Source organism: Myiozetetes cayanensis, unplaced genomic scaffold (genome assembly GCF_022539395.1).
Source record: "Myiozetetes cayanensis isolate MyiCay16 unplaced genomic scaffold, myiCay2020 scf12, whole genome shotgun sequence".
Lineage (NCBI taxonomy): Eukaryota > Metazoa > Chordata > Aves > Passeriformes > Tyrannidae > Myiozetetes > Myiozetetes cayanensis.
In genome coordinates this window covers 2,689,558-2,708,509 of record NW_026086826.1, presented here as the reverse complement: position 1 = coordinate 2,708,509, position 18,952 = coordinate 2,689,558, and the positions used below count along the sequence as shown (strand labels likewise).

The window sequence follows — 18,952 nt, the reverse complement described above, 5'->3', positions numbered from 1 at the left end:
AAGGTGTTCAATGCAGCCTTTGGAGGGATGAAGAAAGTTGAACATCACAGTAACTTGCACTTTTTTGTCAGCAATAAAGAGGTGCATAACACCTCTGCTACTGGCATTTATGGGGTTTAGTGTGGGACAACAAAAGGAAAAAAAAAAATCTCCCAGATACTTTATTTGTCTCCATTAAAGCCAGAGTGTGTTGCATCAGGTGTGCCATAGGAATTCAGGTGTATGGAATTCCAGAGCAGAAACTGTATTCCTAGTTCCTTTGAGGAATTCATCACACAGAGCTACACTATTTGGAGCGTGGTTTTTTTTTACTTTCTTTCTTTGTTTGTTTGTTTTTTAATTACTATTATTACTTTTTTATTATTTTTTTTTTAGCAGAGATGTCTTTGTGGTGTGTGGTGCTTTTTGTTTTGTTTTGTTTTTATTTATTTATTTTAACCTAGTCAGACTAGCTAAAGGGGAAACATGGATTGGAGATGGTTGAGTAAGCTGAATAAAGTGATTTGAGAGCTGCTAGAAGACATGGAGAAAGTGAATGACTTATACTTCTTTTCTCCTCTGTTCTCCCAAGATATGTGTGTCTATGTCTGTTTCTTCACACATGTGATTTCTTTTGAATTTATATCTGAATTTACTGGCAGCATTAGCCACGAGAATAAGTTGGTCTCAGAGGTCATCAGTGTTATGACACTGTTATTTATGAGCCCACATGAAGAAACAGGCAAGGAAGTTTTGAATGATACTGCCAAGGACAGAATGGCATTGGCAGTTTTTGGTTACTGGTCTGCAACTTAGGCTCGTTGTCCCTTCTGAAGGACTCCTGGGTGGAAGTCACCCAGTGATCCTTTGTTTAAAAAAACCCACATTTAATTCTACTGAAGGTTAATAAAACCTTTTCTATTTGCTGGGTCTAACAAACAAACAAAAAAAAAGGGGGAAAAAAAAGAAAAAGGAAAAGAAGGCATAACAGATGACTTTATTGGTGCACATATATTATAGTTGCTTTGACATTTATGTTTTCCCTGCTGATAGATGAATGATTTCTGTGGAAGTAAATCAATTCCACCAAAACTAGCAGCACAAAGCACCAGGGTCTCCCCTGGTCTAAAACAACAGAGGCTTTGAAATATTTTGAAATATGATTTTAACACATTTCTCTTCTGGAAGAGCTTGCTGGAGTTTTTTGGTCCTAAAATACATGTGACAGTTTTGCAACTTGGTGTTTAGTGTAAACATTTATTCAAATTTCAAGGAGCTGCCGACCTTTCTTCTGAGAAGGAAATTAAGACACTTACTGATTTCTTTCCAGACATTGTGTTCTCTTCTTTTTTAATTCACCCCACATTCTTCTGCCTACCTCTGAATATTGTAATCCAAATTTCACTTCACCATTCAGTCAAATTATTGCAACTTCTTACAGTGCTCTTCTGCTAGCAGATAGCAATCATTTGTTATTCTTATCAAAGCTGGTTTCTTAAGTAATGCATATTTCAAAATATTTTCTTGCAATCACTTATAAAACAAAAAGTCGAATCATGTAGAAAGACTATTCTAAGAATCATAAAGGTTTGAGAAATAATTAGGTAATTCAGTGATTAATTTCATGTTTGAGAGTCAGGAAAAAAGATTACTGTGTATTATGACAGAGTTTGTAGGAAAGGTATTGAAAGAGGTTTTTGAAAAACCTATACCAGCACTTTTGATGAAAAATTTTGCTTTCACCCCACAATTTGAATAGCAAAACATTTACTTGGTTTCACTGGCTCCCTGTGGATTCCCAAATGATTATTCCATCTTCCCTAACTGTGAAGCAACATGAAATACTATTATTATAACAGTCTGCTGTTACAAAATAGCAGTGACTAATATGTAAACTCAACTGCACAGTGAATTTATAGAATACACCAATCTTAAATCCATAAGCTCGATAGGGTCTTTGGGGAATCTGTCCTTTAACACAACAGTGGAATTAAATTGTGTGCAAAAGTACCTAAAGCTCTGAGGTTCTTCTTTCATCTGCCCTGACCCAGGTGCTGAATTTGGAATAGACCTTATCAGACTGATGAAATATTCCTGCTCTGGGAAGGTCTGTACTGAGCACTGGGGTTCAGTTTTGCTTCACCTGCTGCAGTGCAGGTTGTCTCGTGGCATTTCTGGGACAGGACATTGGTGGGCATGGCACAGCCTTCCTGGTCAGCCAGCAGGAGGACCAGGGCTTTGGGATGGTGGTGGAACACGTGTGTGTTTAGGTAGCTGCTGTTTCACCTGCTTTGTCTGGAGCGTTTGTCAGAACAAAGACGGCAAATGGAAAACAGGTGACCGAAAAATCAAAGCTGATCAGTCAGCTTTGGTACAGTTGTAACAAGAGGCAGTGCTGATCCGAGAAGATGAAAAAACAGATTTTTGATGTCTTCTGTGGGAGTGGGAAAGAAAAGGGTACAAGAACAAAGAAGGGCCTTGAATAATTGTTTTCAAAGAGGTATTTTTCCTCACAGAAGCAGCTTTTTGTTCACCTCTCCTTAAGGTTTCCCCTATCAGAACATAGCTACGGGAAGGCAAAATGCATAGAAATCGGTAGGAGTTGTGCTGATCTCAAGGAAGAAAGCTTTGATCACTATATATAAACTGTCCACCTAGAATGGAGAGGTCTGTCCCTTGCTCTAACTTGTGTGCCCTCCAGAGGTATCTTTGTTGCATCTGTTCCCACAGAACTGCAGCCTTGCACATGAGGTGTTTATATCTTTACAGAACCGACATCTCTATGACACCTTTTTTTTTTCAGGTAATATTTATTCTGACACCTTTTTGGTGTGCTTTTTCCCCAAAGTGTACTGGTTTTGGGCACTGGATGGCTCCTTTCTCTGTTCCAGAGGTGGCTGGATTTTGATATGTTGTAAGAATGTAATCTCTAAAGCAGCTGGGTTAAAGATAAATAAATCATAAATTAATGTATATTATTCATGTTGTTCTCTATGAAGACTGTTCAGTGATGCAAAGCTTTCCTTGTGAGAATCTTCAGTGGTGAGGATTATGAAAATATCTGAATATCCATCTTACACATTTAAATACAGGTTTTTAAGTAGCTATTTTTCACACCATCTAAATGTTACCAATCAGGGAAGCGACATAAAAGAATGATTCTTAAGCCTGATGCTCTTTGCAGTTTTCCTGTGCATTCTGTACCACAGGAATTTCTTCTTAAATAAGTGCTGCAGCTTTCAAAAAAAATCTTGTTTACATCCACATTATTTTCCAAATTAACCTTCTGCAAACTCTTGTTATCTCCTGAAAAGTGATGGCAATGCTGATTTTTTCTGTGGCCCATTGTTGCCAGAGTGGCCTCACCTCACTGGGAGCCATAAGGGCGTTTCTGAAGGGATCTGGCACCAAAAAGCAATGAGCTGCCTCGTGTTGTTATTGTTATTCACAACCTTTAATTCAAGGGCTTGGCAATAGGAAGGTGATACCATCAGCTCAAGTAGCATTTTGCTTATTCCCCCTCCTTAGAAGTGTCGTTGACCTGTGGGGAAACTGTGGGGTGACCAGGCAGTTGCAATACAACATCCTGAAAGGCCAGGGTAGTAAAACATATTACTAAATGTCAGTGAATACATTTGGGCACTGGGATGCAGAAAAAGTGCCTTGTTTTCAAGACTCAGATTGAAGAGAACAGAAAGCAGCACAAAGATCTATGGCAGAGACGTGGATCAATGGAGGACGCTTTTTAAAAATGTATACGTCTGTAAATCCTTTAAAATGTCTTTTGGAGGACTGGAAAGGAGATAGTAATTACTTATGCATTGACTGCTTGTAAAATATACACAATTAAGGGAGTGTCTTCAGCCCCCAGGTGATTAAGGCTGAGGAACTGGAAGAGGTATGAATACAGGGCCATTATCCTATCACCATTGGCATGAGCAGAACCTGTGTGTGGTGTCTGTATCAACACAGAGCTTGTGAAAGGAAATTACCAATTGCAGAACTGGAGCACAGTTCCATTTTTACTGAAGACTCCCAGGGGATTATATTCTGCCTCCTAAGGGATGAGCCAGGGATTATGGACCTGAGACGTTTTTATTCGTTGAACAATGCAAAAATAGTCTTCCATTCTTACTCTGGATTCAGTAAGAGGAATTATTTTGTGTATCATTTGATGCCCAAAACATGCTAAGTGCAATGGTTAAAAATAACTAGCAGTCAAAGATTTTATAATGATGATAGATCTTGACACAGTAGGTAAGAATAGCTCCAGCAGAAGAGAGAATAGCAGAGAATAAGGTTTTCAAACTACTCATTTGTGCATGGATTTCTTTTTTTTCAGAGTTGTAGGATGAACAGTTTGTATGTTAGGCGGTGAATTAAGCCTTGGTATTTTAATGAGGTCCAGACTCTCTCAAAGTTTGACAGAGGAAGAGCCAAAGTTCTGCTTCTGCTATTTTTGGATCGGTATCAGTAGTGCAACATCCCAGTTAAAGGCAAGATTAACTTCCAACAATGCGGCTTCTACATGACTAAAAACGAGCTTGCAGTTCCACAGAAGCGAATGTCAGCCAAATTTTGTTGGTCAAGGTCTTAAATGTTAGTTTCTCAGTTCTAACTCTTTCTTAGATCCATGAATGTCACGCCAACTTCGCTCTTAAGCTCTAATTTTTTTCTTCTTGAAATAGGAACAGATGGCACCTGATACTGTCAAACATGAGGGCTTTTCTATAAGTGATTTATAGCTGTGGCTCTTTCTGTATTTTGAACATGCAGCTTTGCAATTTAGATATTATATAGATTAAGTCCTTTACCTCGGGATCCGCTGCGTGACCTCACTGTCCTAACCATCGTGTGGGTTTGTGAAAGGATACAGTTGCTTGTCTGAAGTTAAAAGATTTTATACATTGCTTCTGTTTCTGTGTCATATAACACATAGGTGAACACTTGAATTTGTTTTGGTTTATGCTGTTTTCACAGCTTTTGTAATATTTTCACTATTTAATTTCACCTTTACTGTCTGAAGTCGGGTGGCTCAGTAACAGTTGTGCCTGCACTAAATGGCTGAGTTAAAAGGCAGTATTAATGCTTGGGCAACTCACAGGGGTATATGCACATGTTCTTCTATTTGGATTGCATTAAATGAGTTTTCAGAACCATATGGCAACGTACCTTAACTATTCTTTCTGAAAGAGTCTAACTGTTGCAGCCTTCTGTTCTAATTAGTTACATCTTCTGAGCTTTACCAATTCACTGGAAAAAACTCCACGCTCAATATTGCTTAAATTTTACCCAAATGCATTTTGTTCTTGTGGGTGTGTTTTAATACTGTGTGTGTGAAATGCAGATAGCTTCTTAGTTACTCGCTTTACTTTTAATATCTCCCCAGACAGTGCATCACTATTTTGAAACTGTTTCCATTGTTTATTACAGTCGGAAGCATTTCTGCTAAATTGCTGGGATTTGATAGGTTGTGGAAGCCATAAAAATATCCTTCCTTTAGAAACAAGAAGGAGATTTCGTGGCAGAGCTGTGAAATGTGTTTGCTGTGTCCATTCCAACCCCCTGGGGACAGGGGAGAGTGGAACACATGGCTTTCAAATGGCCCATCATTTCCAGATGTCTGAATATTCTTCTGGAATACATTCTTCTTAGAGGACTTCATGTTACATAAAGGATTGGCCATCTATTTAACTACTTTTTAAAAGTGGTCAAATAATTCTCACTATAGGAGTAAATTAGATATTCAAAGGGTGTTTCAAACTTTTCTTATGCCCTCCCACCTCTGCCTTGCCATGGCAGACACAACCACCCAGCTGTCCTGCTGTTTCACTGTATCAGAGGTGGAACTGCACCTTAAACTTGCATCTTAAGTAGGAGTATCAAACTGGTTGGTTTTGTTGCCCAAAACAGTTCAGAAGATGGGAGAAGCACTAAAGGTTAGTTAGCATGAACATAAGCAGACTGCTAGCTATTTTTTTTTATTTTGTTTTAGAAATTGATAGGCTTTTCGTTGTTTGTGTGCAGAAAAGAAGAAAATACCTACCGCAGACCTTTTCATCAGTAAAAATAAAAACTCCATTCTCTTCTTCCCAAAGGCACTGTGCAAGTAAGAATAATATAAGCTGTAATATCAAATCAATCACATTTACATTTCAAAAGCATCCTTTGTAAAAGTGCCCCCCGAGGGCTGAATTCAGCTAATAAAAACACAAATAAAATGAAATATTTAACAAGCTATATCAAGCACAGGTAGGTTGTGCATCTTTTGGAAGCCTGACCTTAACAATGATCAATGAAGATTTTAAAATTTTAAAATTTTTCAGTGAAAATTTAAAAAATCCAATATCTATAGGTAGGGACCAAAGAATAGAAACACACAGTGCTAGGAATCCATAATATTTGTTCATCAACAGAGAGGAAAGGCATTGAGACTAAACAGGGATATTGGCCTGAACATGAGAGGAAAAATGGTCATGTGGATGTGAAACTCCACAAAGCTGCATTGAAGAGCAGTTTTGCCTGAAAAAAACAAAAAAAAACCAAAATAAAGACTTTTAATTGATTGTTTGATATAGAACTAAAGTTGTAGGATCAGACACTCAAAATTCAAGCATTTTCTTACAACTTAAATTTATTCCCAAATTTTCATAACTAGGTTGTACTTCCAGTTATGCTTTGAAAGGAAATGAATGAACAGTAGAGATTTATGTTTAAAAAGGCAAAGACAGGTGGCCTTCGATGGCCTTTGATCCAAGGACATTTTAAGCTGGCCTTTTGCCATAAACATTTTCATGCTGTAGCTTTTCTTTAGCACCAAAAAGGTTCCATTTTAAAGGGTTTAAAACAGGGCAGACACACACAAACTCATGTGTGATGTTTCTATCTCTCCTTAGCTTCTTCAGAGCCTTTTGGGTTGCTCTCCAGGCTACTTTAAATAAAGATTTTTTTTTATTATTATTATTTCTTTAATTTTTAGTTTGGAATGCAGTGTTTTTGCCCTGTATTTTTGCTAATAGATATTGTTCTGAAGTGGACTAAAACCATTGCTGCCAGTGGGGAAGCAGCAGTTGCCCTTCATCTGGGAATACCATTATGAAACAGGGATGCTCTTTTACGGAACAGATGGCAGAGTGATAGCAGCTTCCACTTCAAACATGAGCAAGCACGGGGTGCTTGTGGGCAGAAGGTTTCATTGCATGTGATTTTCTGAAGCCTTGGATATATAGGCAAGAGAAGGTAGATGGAGTACTGGAGCAGTGAGAGAGGGCTGTATTTAAAGCATCGGATGTAGTCACAAAATCCTTGGCAGTCGAGTTCAGAGGAAAAGCCAAAAAATCCTTCTGGACTAAATGTCAGCTAGAAAGAAGTTTGGTACTGTGTGAGTAAAGAAAATATCTCCTTTCACTTTAATTTGTGTTGCATTCAAAGCAAACCTGGGTGTTTGGGGTTGTTTTTTTTGGGGGGGTTGTTTGGGTTTTGGGTTTTTTGTTTGTTGGTTTGGAGGGGTGGTTGGGTTTTTTTGCTTGTTTTTTGTGGTTTCTGTGTTGTCAGACTTGGTTCTATCATATATTTCTCATGCTAATCAAAATAAGCTGCAGGACTCCTGGGTTGGCTAATGAATTCTGTCAGAAAGGATTAGCAGAAACACGATACAGTTAATTTGCTATCATGTCTCATGGTTGCTGTAAATAAAAATCTTTCTCCATTGAAGCACTTTGGTTTCTGATAATAGGGAATGTATTTATGTTAAATACCTTAGTAGTCTCCTCTGAGTTGTGCTGGTCCATGGTAAACCCTGGACTTGCTGGGTGTATGCACATGGTGCCACCAGAATCAGACACCAATAGACTGTCTAAAGTGACTTTCTTAATGAGTAAAAAGTAATTCCATCAGCAGTGGAATTCATACAAGCTGGTTGCTTCGGGATGGGAATCTTATGTCCTTGTATGCTTCCCTCCCTCCTTCTACCTCGCCATCTCTCTTGCTTTTCTGGCTGCTTCCTCATTGCCTTTATAAAATAGCATCTCGTTGCCATACCCCTGACTTTTTTCCTTGCTGTTGTCTAGCTCTTTTCCGTAGGAGCAGGGCTCTCTCAAATCAGTGCTGTGATGGATCCTGAGCTACAGGAGCCCTGGGTACCTGGCTAGTCTGTGAGCATTGGTATGGCCCAGAAGTGCAGCGAGTATAAGTAACTTTTGAGTGTACCCTCAGAAGATTTTAACTTGGAAGGAAATCTGACTATTGAGTTTGGTGAATAGACAGGCACATTATAGGTATCTCTGACTTCTTAGAACAGCAAGCTAAAAATAACAAATGAGAGAGAAAATGCTGGAAAAAAATATCGGAATGCTGCTCACCACTTCTTGTGGTCCATCAGCTGAATCTCACGTGTTAGCGCAGACTCAATCATTTCCTCTTTGTTTCGTGCAAGTATTAGGAGGAAATGGCCTCAAGTTTCACCAGGGGATGTTCAGATTGGATATGTGGAAAAATCTCTTCAAAATGGTTGTCAGGCATCGGAACAGGCTGCCCAGGGAAGTGGTGGAGTCGCCATCCCTGGAGGTAGTTAAGACATGGGAAGTGGCACTTTGAGTTTGGCAGCGTCAGATTAATGGTTGGACCTGATGATCTTAAAGGTATTTTCCAAACTTAACAATTCTGTGGTTCTGTCCTTTCTGGGCATCCCTTCCTTCTCCCCACTCCATGCATGTATTTCCTTCTCTGTTTTCTGATGGTATCCTAAATTCGTACGTCAGCTCCTTTATCTCTCAGGCCACCCTTCAGCCTCGTTTGCTTTTTACCTTTTATTTGCTTGTAGGTGTGCAAATTCACAGCAGGCACTACCAGTGAATCTGTGCCTCCCCTTCTGAAGGGGCTGCTGCTTTTGTAGCATGACTTTGCCCCCAGGAGCTCTCACCCTGTGTGTGTATGTCACTGCTGTCAGCTCAAACACAGACCATTAGCAGCAGGGAGCTTTCTACCCTGGAGTGCTCCTTTGGTGTCCTGCAGGGCTCTAAACAACACCAACCTGTAGTTTGTCTGTCCGTGTTTGGCTCTGTGGAATATGAAATGTTAAGGCCCATTAAGTTTTTGCAGCAATTGAATTTTTTTGCTGGAAGTGGTCTTGGGTATTTTAAGCAATATAAGGACGGGTATGAATCGAGTGGCATTTGAAAGTTTTCTTTCACTTCAAGTCTCATCTCAATTGAATTCCAGTGAAATCGTAGCAGAACATTTCATCTAATTGTGAAGGAGTTCAGAGGCAGAGCTTGGTTTTAAATGAAATTTGCAGCATATGTCAGCTCATTAACCAGCCTTACTTGGGGTGAGGCAAAAACTTCACTGGCAATCGTCCTGTGTTTTGTCCAAAATTCAGTGGTTGGTTTTGAAACAATTAGAACCAGTTGATCAGAAGTTATCTTCCACAAAAGACTGAGGGTTTTGTCTGAAATTAGCAATAAAATAAGAAAGTGACAGAGGATAGCCTTTTCTTCAATTTATCTTGCTTTATAGGAACAATACAGCCTTTCCCACTTCCTCTGCAGTTTGCCTTTTAGTTTTTATTTTCAAGCCAGTGAAATTTTGGAACAGCTTTTGAAATAACAGTGATGAAAAGTTGGAGGGGACACCCGCCTGTGTCAGCTCACTTCAGGGTGGCACCTTCAGAGTCAGCCTGTTGTGCTCGCCTCATGTTTGTGCAGATGAAGTACTTCTATGCTAGAAAAATACTCACTGTCAATTAACAGAGTATTTCAGTCATGGGAGTGCCTGGTTGGGAGTTACAAGGCACAGAGTTGGGAGCGAGTTGGTCTTTGGCTTCTGAAATAGTGGAGTTTGTTTCCTTGCTGGATGCTGTTTTTACTGGCAAACTCAAGCCTTAATGAGGGAGAGCTGTCCTGAAGGATGGTCTGAAATACATTTTAATGCTGTGTTTTACCCACAGGTTGCTTTCTTTTTGCTTGAGCTACTTTGTTCATGTGCGTTACCTCGATGCTTGAATCTAAATATTTCGAGACTCTGGAGAAAATAGGGTTGAGTGGATGGTGAAAAATCAAGATATGCAGATTTGGCCCAAGCCTTGTCCTTGTTTGACACTTTCTTTCTGTATACCATAGGCTTTTCTTGAGAACAGGATACAGGAGGGAAAATGTTGGCACTTTGTGCATCTCTGACAAACAGGGAAAGGAAGAAATTGCAAACTGAATCTTGAAGGGTGTGGAAACATATCCTTACTTTTTCAATAAGGGATGCATTTGAGGTAATTTACTGTTATCTCAAGTAATGTGAAGTACGTGAAAGAGAAATGAAAGGATATTCATTTCACAACTTGTTATCTTTTATCTGCTAACAATATCCAAGGGTTCCTCTGAACAGTTGAAGTGTTAAGTGGTTCAGGAACCTGCCTTGCTCTCTCTTTGCTAGGTAGATATAATCTGAGTATTAATGAAAGTGATATTATCCTGCATGATAGACTTTTACCCTCCTTTTTACTATTTATTTACCACTCAATAGTGTTACCATAAAGCCAGAAATTCTTGGCCTTGGAAAATATAAACTGCTTTACGAATTTTTGTTGTCCTGCTGATAAACAACTCAGGGATAGTTCTCAGCAAATTTATAACGAGATGATGTTTGAATTAAGTCACTTCAGACTCTGGGCCAAATTCAGTTGCAGTGAAGTTTTGGCAGAAGTGTCCATGATGGTTCTGGCACGTGCAGTTACTCTGAACATGGTTCAGATGGGCTCCAGGTGGAAACTTAGGAGCAGTTCCTGACTCCAGATCAGCATTCAGATTCTAAACAGTCGCTGCTTTGGTCTGAATTCAAGCCCCAAAAGATGAGAAGCTGAGGGCTCGGGATCCCTTGCACATCTTTCATTTGGGATTGTTTGGATTCTGCTAATAATTGCAATAATATTGGTGTTCCTTGGCAGTCTCAGTTTGGAGAACTGGACTAACAGGCACAGTGGAGTTACAGGGTGTTCCACAGCATTCTCCTTGCATTTGAACACAGATCAGTCTCTAATTTCTGTGGTGTGCAGGGTTTTTTTTGTGGAATTTATTATTTGTCCTTTGAGTGCTCCAATTTTTGAGATGCTGGGAAAAAAAAAAAAAAGCAAGCACAGTCATATAGTTTTAGTTTGAAAGTAGCATGTGTCTACAAAAACCTGATTCTGGTTGTTCTGGGAAGGGTGCATGGGGTGCTTATAGTGATTAAATCTAGCATAAACAGTGGAAAATGCTGAAACAGGGCTTATAGCAGCTATAACTAGGTTGCAGGAGAGCCTGTGGGAATTGGAGTACACTGCTAACATGCTGGGCTTTGCTAGGAGGGCAGATCATTCCCAAAGGCAGATTACCACAATGCATCTTTAAGGCTCCTAAATGGTTTTGAAATTTCTAATCCCGGTGTGCTTGCTGCAGTTTAGTGCTGTGTCAGGTTCAGCAGCACTCAAAGACCACTAATAAGGGCTTTTATGCTTAATGGTGAGCAGTTATTGAAATGTTAGTGGGACTTGTGTATCAAGGGTGTGCAGTCTAGTCCCATTCCTATTTAAATCACAAGATGGGAAACCAAGTGATGTGGAGAGGAGTAAGGCTGCAGGAATGGAGATGGCCTTCCTTATCAGCAGAGCAGATGAATCATCTTTGCTGTGGGACTTACTGTGGTGATGTGATTAATACCATTTAGTCTGGAGAAATTCATGCAGATGCATCTGTTTAAAGAGGGAAAAAAAGAAAAGCCTGCCCCACCAGCAGTATATTTTGGAGTATTTGCTTTATTTTCCTTCTTCTTCATCATCAGTTTGATGAATCTGAGAATCTGGTACTGGTCAAGGATACAGAGTTTGTGCACAGTGAGGAGGGGTTGATATCTGGTTCACACAGCTACAGTTTTGAGATGTCCATGAGATTTAAATACAGTAAATACCTTTTATGTTGCACTGCCTCATATAGCTGTATGCATTATATGCTTTTGATTTCTTAGCTTTCACTAGCAGTTGCAACAGGGTGCCAGTGTGCCTTGCTCACAGTGCATGGCACACCATTTGCTTTTTCTTTGGTTTTCAGAAGCTTAGAAAGAAATCATTGCCTTGATAGCCTGCACTGCTGTTTGTACAGAGTACTGCTTTTGATTTTTAAGACTGCAGAACCACAAACTGTGAGGAAGTTCTGTGCCAAAACAAACAAGCAACCACCGAAAAAAACCCACAAACAAACAAAAAAACCCACCAAAGCCAAACAATCAAACAAAAAAAACCCCATGAAAATTGCTTTGGTGGCAATAGAGAGCCTGTGTTGTGAAAGTACCTAATAGAAATATGCTCCTTGCACTTGGGCAATAATGACTTCTAAAGGAATGCTGAGCCACTTTATAGAGATCCTTTTATAGGTTATGAGAATGACATGACACTTCCTCCTCATCGTCACTCACCAATTTTTGATTTACCAAAGACAATTCACAACTTTGTTCACCTCCAATGGAAACACAGACAGGAACTTGTCCCCCACTGAGGAACAAACAGCCCCAGCAAGCAATATTCATTCCTCACATCACACCTTCCTTCCAAATAATAAGATGCTTCAATTGTGATTTCTCTAACCTAAGTGCTGTGGCATTAAAAGAAACTCTTAATGCTTGTAGCTTGTCTTTCAGACAGCTTATGACAGCAAAAAAGGCCAAGTTTATTTAATGTGTCTCTTGACAAATAATAAATCAGTTTGAGCTCTCACCCAGAAATCTAGTAAAGCTCCTTTCCTTGGCACCTTTAGAAGCAGAAATTCTCCATCCATAAACATGGTGGAGAAAATTTATGACTGCAATACTTCCCTTTTAATTTGAAAAAACACCTGAACAACAATATGAAGGGGCAGTGAGAAAATATTCTCCTTCCTCCTTGCAGTCAGTGGCAGCAAGTTCACCCAATGGTTTTTTCTACTCCTGTAGAAATAAACATCCTGTTGAAGTATCAGTGTAGGCCAAACATCTCCTTTCAGATCAGTGTTCCCTGTTCCAGTAGTGCTTTCTTGGCCTTGCTTCAGGTTCTGGCACCTGGCACATGAATGGTGCAAGTGGCAAAAAAATGAGGTCCCGTGGTATTCACTCAGGGCCTGACTGCTTGTGAATGGTCCCTGTGCTCCAGTGGGTGCCTGCTGGCCCCTGGGACACCTGGAATCCTGGTGGTGCAGGGAATTCTTTAAAGGATAAGGAGTCCAGCTGGATGGAGATCACTGATAGCTGCATTTCCACCTTACCCACAATGAAGCACCCTGAAGCTGTCTCATTTTCCATCTGAAATCTCTTGCATGGTGTGCACACACAGCTGCTTTCCTGGGGAGGAGCTGAGCCTCCAGGACATGCAAGCACCATGTGAAGGTGCATCAGGAGAGTGTTCATTTGCTGGGGAGATGGTGCTGGGACAACCTGCAGGGAGCAGAGAGAAGCATGGCTTGTGTGTCACCTTTTCTCTGCACGAACTGGAGGGAACCTATTGGCTTGTGGAGAATGCTGGGAGAAAATAATGAGCTTTAAAGCACTGTCCTTGCTCTTAACCCAGTAAGTTTAGGTCTAAGGCATGTTGTAGTAGCTGAGAAGCAGAGCTAGTGGCTATATAAATAAGTCAATACATAGGTTAGTGACTGTGCTCGTAGACCAAATAACTGAAGGGACTAATATTTAAACCTGGTTCCTTCTTCATGGCAATATCTAACAATAAACCAACTCCTCAACATGCTGAAATCCGGTAACCTTAAACAAAAGCTAACTATGTACCTTTTGAGAGAATAGGCAGAAAGAAAAGGAGGCCTTGACAGGAGAAAAATAAGTAAAAAAGCAAAAATAAGACACGAGAGAATAAAACCACAAAGCATGAAACAAAAGCAAAACCAAATGCACTAATAAGAGAATTGTCAGACAGGAAAAGGAAAAAGAGAACAAACAGAGAGCAAGACAGAAGTAATGAGACAGGGGGGAAATCGGATTCAAAATGAAATCTGGTAATAAAAGAAGTGTCAGACATAAAACGAGCCAGTGTATGACAGAGAAAAAAGAGCCAAGGAGATGCAGCGAGGCAATCTTTAAAGAATTAAACTAACCAGATGTGGCCTCCAAAGGTAATTTGCAGAAAAGTTGGTGCTACTCCCGATTTCTAATGAAAAGCAAACTCTAAGAAGCACATTTCTTTTATGCTCTGAGGAAAAAAGGTGGTTTGTTTTTCTCTAATAAGAAACTATTTGAGAAAAATCAGAGGGTTTTGCATTATTATTACAAGACTGTTTTGAAGCCAAGGCTGCAAAAGGTTAACCTAATAAATTGCAATGCATCTTGTGGTTTGTGTGCTGAGTCTGGTGTGCTCAGTCACCTACCCTTATGTGGATTCCTTAAGCTACCTGCAATGCCTTATTTTCCCTCATTTCAACATACAAAGACCACCAAGACTGGAATGGAACAGAATAAAAATGTTCATAAAGGTTTTGGTTTTGGGAAGCATTGATTTTTAACTGAATCTAAGCTTTTCTTTGGAGACAAACATGAAATCACTGGAGAATGTGAAACATTTTACTCAGGCAGAATAAACTCATTGACTTCAAGGGATCTAAGATTGAAAGACCACTGACTTAATAGGCTAGCTCAAGAAACCCAAAAGTCCACTTTAAAATGCTTGTAATTTTGAAATTCTTAAGACTCCTTATGTCCAAAGGAGTGTTATACAGTAAAAAACTCAATGCACATATTGGCACTTTCCAGGTATGTCCTGCCTGCTTCACAGCCACTTCTTTCTCACTGTCAGCAGTGTTACTGGTGATTGCCTGTGGGAACAGCAGCTCAGTGCCCCGTGGAAGCTCATCATGTCTTTACTGACTGTGTTTTGGATCAGATCCTAAAATGGGTTCAGCTGAGATGTTATCAGCATTTTCATTCTTGAATCTTAGAAGGCTTCCCCTTCAGAGATGTGAGGATGGTTTCAGGAAATAAATACTTAAACATTGCAGATACTTTCTTTCAATTGTACAGAATCCAAAGCTTTTTCTTCCCATTTGGGGCAAACAGTGAATTCTGGTCTGAGCTGATTTATCAGGTGGTGCTTACCAGGAGTTCAGTTTGACAGTCCCTTGCTTGTTGTATAGGATCCCACTTGACAGCTGCTTATTTTATCTTGTTTCTCTCTCTCAGATGGCTAAAATTTCTCAAGCAGAAATAAAACCTAATTTTAATAGAGAATATATGTATTTCCTCATGTACAAGAATATAGATATTTGCAGAATGTGTTGCTGTTTCTCAGATATTAATTTGGGATAGAAATCTCAGAAATAACCACTGAATCACTAATACAGGCAAACTGAGCAGACAGTCATGGACAATACAAGGTCAGAATTGCTTCAGAAAGAAATGATGCTTTCCTGTGTACTTCAGTGACCCTTGGAAGAAGCTCTTTAGAGTTCTAGTGATGTTAGAAGTAATAACTCATTCTACCTACTTTTAGTTTTGAGCATAACAAAGAAGGAGGTACCAACTCTGTGGATGCAACTTGTGGGGTTTTTTCTTCTTCTTCTTTTCCATATTTTTTTTTTCCTCTAGAAGAAACTAATGCATTTTCTGTGTCTGTGGAAACGGAACACTTACACTGGGATCTACTTGAAACAGTATTTCTAGCTACATGTATGTAGCTATGTGAAAGTTAGTGGGAAGGTGACATTTGGAGAACTCTTCTGAGAGCACTCAGGGTGACAGTAAGGAATGAATAATAGAAGTGGTGCTTGCAGAGTTTTCTCTTGTGAGATTTGTCACGTCCTAAGTTATCAAGTTTGATGCACCCAGAGTAGCAAGTTACCTCAAGGTACCTTAGAATTGGCCACAATTGCAGGTTAATCTGCCTGGAGTTTGGGGGAAAGGAGTGGGGCTTGGGCAGGAGTTCTTAGAGTATTTGGTCAGCTGGAGAGAAAAATTTAGAAGTGCAGGTCGAAATGTGATTGTGAGAGGTAAATGTTTGGGTTTGGAGATGTTTTCTTGATCCTGCTTGCAGTTTACAAGAGGGCACTTGTCTGCAGTGTAACCTTCAAGTGCGAGATCGTTTCGCAGAGCTCTTGAAAACAATCTTGAATGTAGAAAATTTGGTCTCCCCACTAAAGTTCTGGATCTCAATTTTTCAGATTAAAATTCACATTATATTTGGAGATCAAGTTAAGAACTTATATAACTGTATTGGAATTAAGCTACCCAGGGTTTCATGTGCTTATAAGGAAACTGCATGCAGAATGATGCCTTAAGGATTAAACTCTTGATGGTGGCAATAAATAATGCAGAAAATTCAAATATTGAATGCAGAAGAAACTTCAATCAGGCAGAGCCTTGCTGAGATTTCTTTTCACACTGCTCTTTCCACTGTTGTTCCTAAAACTAGCGGGCCTCCTCTTGAGAATTTTATCATGAGCCACATGTATGCTTTGGTGCAGTTTAAAAAATGAATACTCAAATTGAAAATGCAGGAGGATGGAACCCTACCAGGGTCAGGTCCCAGGTGAACGTCTGTGCATTTCACTGAACGATTTCTACCCAAAGTTATCATGTAAATGATAATAGGATAGCAAAAGTCATCTGGGATTTGAAATCAATAGCCAAGAGTAGAACTACACATTTGTTGCATTTATTTTTTAATTGTTCTAAAGAGGCAGCTCGTTTATTAGATTTTTATCCACACAGCTGCTTTTGCAGATAGTCCACCTAGAAAGTTGCATAAAAGCGTTAAAAGGAAGATGCAAAGACAAGAAATTCAAAAGCTGAAACATCAAGCAGTGACAGAGCTGGTGAGCTGTGAAACCTTTAACTCTGTAGTCTTTGGGGTTTCCTTTCTAATGGAGCCACTGTAACCTCCCTCTACCTGTCACCCGTTATTGTTAGCAGCAAGAACTGGGCTCAAAGTCTGGAGCATCTGTGTGGAAGCATGAAATGGAATTATTTTGTGTTCCTAACGAGTAACCTGGGAAAAGCTTGAGCTTGCATGATGGGCTGTGTTCCCTACTCACACACACAGAGGCTTTGGTAGCACAGTTTCTGACTTTTTAATAACTACATTTCTTAAGGACCTCTTTATATCTGTAGGGATAAAACTGATGGCTAGGATTTAGATTTGTTTTCTATCACTGAAATTTGCTATAACTGAAACAACATAATTAATGGGATTGGCCCACTTGTTGTGGCTTATTTGGATAATGTGTAGTTGGTCCTTTACCTTTAACATTCCTTTGCAAACAGTTATTATTGCTGTTTGGTTATTTTGGATGCTAACTTAAATATATTTCTTTCCTGGCACTGGAGTGTAACCCTTGTAACACAATGTACCACAAAGCAAAAACAATAAGCAGAAAGGGCTAAAAGTGAAGATCTGACCTTTCCAAGAATCTACCTATAGGGTATAGCTGACTGCAACTGCCTTGGAAGATTCAGTTTTGCAAGTGCTATGGCTGTGAAAGGACTAATGGCTTTCATTTGGAAAGGGAAGGAATTCTTTTGTGTCTGAAGAATTATAATGGCAGAAAAGCAAAGGGACAAATTCTAGACACCTCACAGCAAAACACTGTTTGTCTATAGAAAGGTTTAAGAAATAAAGTTCTTTTTCAGTGGTAGAAGCTGAGGAGAGATTGGATACTGCTGGAGTTCAAAAATGTGTGTTTTGCAGAAGACTGTTAAAGTGACAAGGGAAAAACAGAGAAATAGACAATTCAGGAACAGTGTTATGAAAAAGGTGTTTGAAATAAAACTGCAGGAAAGCAGGAAGGAAATGAAATGCCAGGCTTCTGTGAAAGATGAGATATTCCCATTCCTGGGAATAGAAGCTTTAAGGACTTTAAAATTATAGATTGACAATTTCTTATACAAAGAACACATTTTTTAAAATTTGGTTCATAAATTGAAAGTGAGATAGGAAATAGTCAAGAAAGCTATTCATCCTAATTTGAATAGGATTCTGTGCAGGAGTTTGTCATATTAGGAACTATTTTGAACTTGCCAATGTAGAAGCAAATTCCCAGGTAGTATTACTGGGCAAAATATGTAGCTGGCATTTTGTCAGCTAAAATCAAAAGTAGCAAGGGCTAAAAAGATGCCTTGGTCATTTAGTTGGGGCTCTGTATTTGAGTTGAAGCACTGTTTGTTTTTCAAGACTCAAAATATGATCTAGACTTGCATCCAGTGCAGGTGGGCTTACTGAAAGACAGCACTCGGGGAGCAGCCTAGCCTTTTAAACAGGTAATTGTGTTGATGATGAGATCATTTTGAGAGCCTCAGAGCTGTTGCAGAACAATGGAAATCGTGCCACAGAGTTCAAGCAATATAGTCTGCTCCTGTGAAATTGCTGTACACAGAGCATGGGCCGATCAATGAAGCTGCAGCATTTCTTCCCAAGGGAAAGAACTCTCCAGAGGCAAGCCACTGAGAATGGAACTAAATGCCAGTGAAATGAAAGGTGTGAGTTGGAATCAAAGCAGGCTTTTCGTACAGATCGCTGACACAACGGCAGAGGAAGGAGGTTTGCAGATAACCAGCTAGTTTTGTGCATATTCCAAGAATGCTTTGCCAGTGGAAGTGCTTTCAGGGTCCTGTGTGAAAAGGGAGCATGTGGGAAACATGAAGAGGCAGGAGAGGATACACTTGCAAGAAGAATACTGGCAGGCAGCCTCCACGTTCTGTGCTAATCAGGAAAACTGAAAGATTGATGGGAGCAAGGTTATTACAGCATTTGAGCTCAGATGAGACTGGATGTGGCATCAGTGCCATGGTCTGGTAACCGTGGCGGGCTTGGATCAGGAGTTGGACTTGATGATCTCGGAGGTCTTTCCAACCCAGTTGATTCTGTGATTCTATGATAAGGACCAAGTTATTCTTCTTATTTACCTTCCAAGTAACAAACCTAGATGAGCTATCCAGTGTGGTTTAGCATTCCATCACCACAGTAAGTACCCAAATCCAGGGA

The 18,952-nt window shown here is 39.7% G+C and overlaps 1 protein-coding gene across 2 annotated transcripts in view; it reads left to right on the top strand.

The window, feature by feature from the left end:
- The window catches only part of ST6GALNAC3 (ST6 N-acetylgalactosaminide alpha-2,6-sialyltransferase 3), a 210,804-nt gene that overhangs the window by 51,984 nt on the left and 139,868 nt on the right, over nucleotides 1-18,952 (top strand). Inside the window, exon 1 of one of the 2 annotated variants that reach the window (XM_050306899.1) lies at nucleotides 7,272-7,360. The exons of the other annotated variant lie outside the window; for it this stretch is intronic. The gene's annotated coding sequence lies outside the window, so the exon portion shown is untranslated. Of the gene's footprint in view, nucleotides 1-7,271; nucleotides 7,361-18,952 lie in introns of those variants that run through there. 2 annotated transcript variants of the gene reach the window in all.